The sequence below is a fragment of the Nicotiana tabacum genome, chromosome 21, assembly GCF_000715075.1.
Source record: "Nicotiana tabacum cultivar K326 chromosome 21, ASM71507v2, whole genome shotgun sequence".
NCBI lineage: Eukaryota > Viridiplantae > Streptophyta > Magnoliopsida > Solanales > Solanaceae > Nicotiana > Nicotiana tabacum.
The window spans coordinates 86,187,102-86,193,101 of NC_134100.1; the positions used below are offsets into that span (position 1 = coordinate 86,187,102).

Here is a 6,000-nt window from a genome sequence, read left to right on the forward strand (position 1 = left end):
AAAAAAATAGTTATGCACAACCAAACTTAAAATTGATTATAAAAAAATGATTAAAAAGTCAGTTGAAAAATAAGTCGTGATGTACTTTCTCATTGTTTAAATTGAATAATATATAGTTGTACTCTTTTAGTATTTTCAATTGTGTTAATATATTGCTTTTCTTTTTTATTAATCAAAATTTGAATAATAAAATATATTCATTTTATTTCCAAATAGATGATGCAAAAATGTTTTTTTTGTTCTTTGAAATAATAATCGTGATTTTGAATTATTGAAAAAATAATAATAAGTAAATGTGTATTTTATTCTAGTTTAAAGACATAGTTGGATAATTCATTAAAATTAATAAATTTTTCGATCACACATATTTTCTAATTTCATTTGATATGATTGAGATACTCTAGGGTGTAGTACCACTTTCTTTACTATAATTATTTAATGAGCATTATTTTAAAAAATAGTTAATTTTATATTTATGTATTTTGAAATTTATATAATGTTGAATTCTTTATTAAAAATAGAGGAAGTACCCAACTAACTTTGTTCATAGAAGGAGAAGTATAATCATACATAACGATACTTCTCATGCTGCCTAATATATAATAAAGAAAATAAATTCCCAAATTAGTTGTCTTAATTTTTTGTTTAGATTATTTTCAAATCATGTTTTATAAAGGGAATTATTTTTACTTGAAACTATATTTTATTCTTAAATATATATTTTTCCTGATTTTATAAAGTGTTCCAATTGAAATTGCAATTTAATGAGAATTTATATAAAATGATATCAATCGATATTAATATAAGAACATTTTAATAAAAATCTACATAAATTATTCCCACTTTTTTTAAAAATATTCTTTACAAAAAATATTCAGTAAATAAAACAAATGAAATAATTTTTCTTAAAGAGATAATAAAACTATTATATATAAATGTATGTTACCATAGTATGTTTTTAATCAAATGAACGTTTAAATTATAAAATTACCTAATAGATAATTTTCTAGTTAAAAATACTTATTAAAAAATATATTTTTTAAACAGGGAAAGTGAGAACAGAGAAGTAATCTACTTTCAAACAAACGAAAATGTAATAATAGTAGTCCAGTAGTGCATTTAAAGAACCAAGTTAAGGTTGAAGAAGAATTCAATAGCTTGCCACATTGCTTTTGTTTTTTCCGGTCACTAGGAACCTATAGGCTACAACCAAGCTTTTGAGCCTACTATACAACAAACAATGCAGCTATATTTTTAAAATGACCATAATACCCTTGCTCGACCTCCTCTTCTCTCTTATATATAATAAAAACGGCAAAGGGCCAAATGTACCTCTGTATTTTCTAAAATGGTCTAAGAATACCATTCGTTATACTATTGGACTATTTATATACCCTTCACGTCATACTTTGGAACAAATATACCCTTATTTTGGATGAAGTGTCATATGTCAGCACCAGATGAAAACGACCCATTTTTTTTTTACCCGATTCGTTTTAAAAAATCCACCACCGACCCATTTTAAAATTCAGTTTTTTCAAAGCATATATTTTGTAAAAACTGTAAAAAAAAAAAAAAAAAGAAATTTACAAAATATATATTTTTAAGTCTTTTCAGTTTTTTTAAAGTATTCTTTTTTGTAAAAACTGGAAAAAAAATATTTTTTTAAAAAATACTTTAAAAACTGAAAAAATATATATTCTGTAAAAACTGAAAAAAAAAAGAATTTGTAAAATATATATTTTTAAGTCTTTTCAGTTTTTTAAAGTATTTGTTTTGTAAGTATTGTGTGCGTATAAATATTTAACAAACGAAAATGGCAAAGTTTTTTGTAAAAAGAAAAAAACATATAAAATGGCAAAGCTGTAACATGTCAATTGTCAAGTGTCAAAAAAAAATATTTTTTTTTAGTTTTTACAAAAAAAATACTTTAAAAAACTGAAAAGACTTAAAAATATATAGTTTGCAAATTCCTTTTTTTTTTTTCAGTTTTTACAGAATATATTTTTTTCAGTTTTTAAAGCATTTTTAAAAAAAATATTTTTTTTTCCAGTTTTTACAAAACAAATACTTTAAAAAAACTGAAAAGACTTAAAAATATATATTTTGCAATTTTTTTTCCCCAGTTTTTACAAAAAAAAATTCAGTTTTTACAAAATATATGCTTTAAAAAAATTGAATTTTAAAACGGGTCGGGTGGTGGATTTTTTAAAACGGATCGGGTAAAAAAAAATGGGTCGTTTTCATCTGGTGCTGACACGTGGCACTCCATCCAAAATAAGGGTATATTTGTTCCAAAGTATGACGGGAAGGGTATATATAGCCCAATAGTATAACGATGGGATATTCTTACACCATTTTCGAATGTACAGGGATATATTTGGCCCTTTGCCGTAATAGAAATTAGGTGTAAATAATTGTTGCATTGGGGAGCCAATTGAAGTTATTGTTTTTGAGCTTAGCTTTTGTGATCGAATGTATAAAGATATTACTATTAGCTTATTTAATAGGTAATTAGCACACATTTAACCGTTTATAACAAGTGTGAATCAATGTCTTGGAGATAAGGTTAAATTAGCTTGATAGGTGTTAAAAAGCTTTGCACTGTCAATACATATAAGTTAATTATTTTTTTCAGGTTAACCTTATATTCTCAACGACTCGCTTTTGTTAATGTTGAATGGTTTAGTCACTTTAATGGGTGAACTGATGACCATACACATTTTGACTAGGCAATTTTAAGAGGATGTTGATGATAATATGCATGGGATGCTTTGAGCCCTAGTATGGTCTCAGCGTATGTTGTTTGAACTCTTTAAAAATGTTGCCGAAAGTATATTCGAACCTCTAAAAGTAGTACATATTTGAAGGATATAACATGAGTACGGTAACATTTTCGGAGAGTTCGGGTCTCAACAAAGACAATGTAAAACTATCACCAGGGATGGATCTCAGCTCATATAAATGATAAACTCGTGGCCTCAGCATTTTAAGTTCATCTTACAAATTTGAAATGTTTTGAATATTTAATAAGAACGATCAGCTTAAGACATAATGTCAAGATGGCCGAGTTGGTCTAAGGCGCCAGTTTCAGGTACTGGTCCGAAAGGGCATGGGTTCGAATCCCATTCTTGACAAAACATTTTTGTTGCAGTATTATTCCATAACTACAATGACTGTCTTTCTCTTAAATGTATGTATATTGCTTGTAGTTTGGTACTATATTTCATAGTTTGAGATTTCAATAGTTATTTGTTAACAATTACTCCTTCCGTCCACTATACTAAAAATATATTTTCACTTTTACTTGTCAACTATACTAAATCAAGAGAAATACAAATTTGGTCGTATATTTCATTGTTTGAGATTTCAATAGTTATTTGTTAACAATTACTCCTTCTGTCCACTATACTAAAAATATATTTTCACTTTTACTTGTCAACTATACTAAATCAAGAGAAATACAAATTTGGTCGTATATTTCATTGTTTGAGATTTCAATAGTTATTTGTTAACAATTACTCCTTCTGTCCACTATACTAAAAATATATTTTCACTTTTACTTGTCAACTATACTAAATCAAGAGAAAGACAATTTTTTTCCTGTTTTACCTAAGGCTGTCCAACGGGACGGGACGGGTCCGTCCCATCCCGGCTCCGTCCCGCGTCCCGTCCCGTCCCGTCCCACTTAATTCTAAACGGGATGGGCCCATGTTAAACGGGACACAGGATGTGACGGGATGGCCATTTCGTCCCGTTTGTCCCGTCCCGTTTCGTCCCGTCCCGCCTGTCCCGCGTCCTTTTTTTTTTTTTTTTGAATTCTAGTCGTTGGGCAACGACTCCAATTGCTTACTAAATTTTAGAAAAATTTTATTATGCTACAAAATAATTTTCTGGTATATATTATCCTATTGTTACATAAATATTATGGTATATTTGTGGAATTTCTGTTGTATTTGGTAAGTATAAAACTAATCCAACTAATGCACCGGCCATTAATGAAATGATTAAAATTTAAAAAGTATTCTTTCCCTATTCCCCAAGTTTATTTAATTTCTACTATACTTAACCCATCTTTAAAATTAAGAGGTGCAAAGGGACTTATTCATAAAATTTAAGAGAATTTAGCAATTCAAGAAAATGAACAACCATCTCTCAAAGACTGCCAAGCTAACATATATTCTTATGTTAGATCAATGTTTGATAAATATAAATCTATGGAAACAACAGGTGGTGAAACTGCTCCTTCTATTTCTAAGTCTAGAGTAGAAGTTTTATGGGAAGATATGGATGATATAACGGGTTTTGATTCCTCTATTGATGATGAACTTAATTCTTATCTTATTCAAGGATTGAAAAGTATTAAAGATGGAGAAGGCAACGAACAACTTTTGGCATGGTGGAGGGAGCGTGACAAGACTTTTTCAACACTTTCAATAATGGCATGAGATATCCTTGCTATTCAAGCATCATCAGTAGCAACGGAGAGTGCTTTTAGCGCGGCAAGATTTCAAATCGAAGATCATAGACATTCATTAGCGGAGGACAACCTAGAGATTTCCATATTATTCAGAGATTGGACTAATTCAGAAAGAAGAAATCTTTATTTTGAAAAATTAACCACTAGGGAAGAAGAAGAAGAATACAATGAGATACTTAGCACTGGGAGCGATGACAGCATGGAACTCATGGAACATCAATTAACATTGCCAATTCCAGAACAATGTCCGAGAGAAATTATAGATAAGTTACAACGAAGTTATATAGGAGCTTGTCACACCTCCTTTTTTCCGAGGGGGTAGGGAATAGGGGAGTTTTTCCAATTAAAGTGACATTATTCGAAATGGGATTATTTGTTTCAGTCAGAGTCGCCACTTGGAATAATTTATGGTGTCCCAAGTCACCGGTTTATTTTAAATCCCAAATCGAGGAAATGTGACTCTATTTTTGTGATCTGCGAATACAGAAGACCGAGTAAGAAATTCTGTTAACCCAGGAGAAGGTGTGAGGCACTCCCGAGTTCCGTGGTTTTAGCACGGTCGCTCAACTATTAATGATTTACCTAATTATCTGATTTAATACATACTTAAAACTTATTGTGTATTTTTAACTTTTAACCGCTTTAATAATTTATGAAACTTATTTGAACAAGTCGCGATGTCGCACACTCATTTATTTTTGTACATATTGCGAATCGCGTCATGTGAAACGCACCCGCGATTTATAACATGCTTATTTTTATTATTATTCGAAGTTGAAGTCAAGTTGTGTGAAACACGCACTTAAGTTGGGGTTTACGTATCATTTTTGTGGTGCTTTTTAGCTTGGTTTCCAGTTGGTTCGAGGCTGGAGTTTAGGTGATGAATTGCTGGATTTTTTGAAAGAAATCCGAAGAAAGAATGACACGACTAGAAATTCCCTTATCCTAGAAGAAGAAAAAATAAATTTCTCTCAATTCCCTCCTCCCTCTTTTTTTTCTCCTTCTCTCCTCTTTTATTTTCTTCACATTTCTCTTCTATTTATAGAAATATTTTCGGAATTTTCAGATTTTTTTTATTTTTATTTTTTATTTTTTAATTAAAAAGAATTTCCACTTCCGATTTTTCTTATTTTTTTAAAAAAATTATTCCCCACTTTTCTTTACTTTTATTTTTTAATTTCTCACTTTTTTTAATTTTAATATATTTAAAATCCCGCTTTTTTACTTTTCTTTTTTTATTTCCCACTTATTTTACTTTTCTTTTTTTAATTTTTCACTTACTTTTACTTTTTATTAAAAAAAATCAGAGAGCCTTACTTTTATTTTTTAATTCCAACTTTATTTTACTTTTCATTTTTTTAAATTTTCACATTCTTTTACTTTTAGTTTTTTAATTTTCCACTTTTTTTTTTATTATTAAACAATTTCTACCTACTTTTACTTTTAGTTTTTAATTTTATATTTCTACTTTTACTATTTTTTAATTCCCATCCGCAATTTAAAATAAAATAAAATAATAA

The 6,000-nt window shown here is 28.7% G+C and overlaps 1 non-coding gene across 1 annotated transcript; it reads left to right on the forward strand.

The window, feature by feature from the left end:
- The first annotated feature begins 3,056 nt into the window (after positions 1–3,056).
- Positions 3,057–3,137, forward strand: TRNAL-CAG (transfer RNA leucine (anticodon CAG)). The gene has a single exon. It is a non-coding gene; the product is annotated as a tRNA-Leu (tRNA).
- Positions 3,138–6,000: the final 2,863 nt, after the last annotated feature.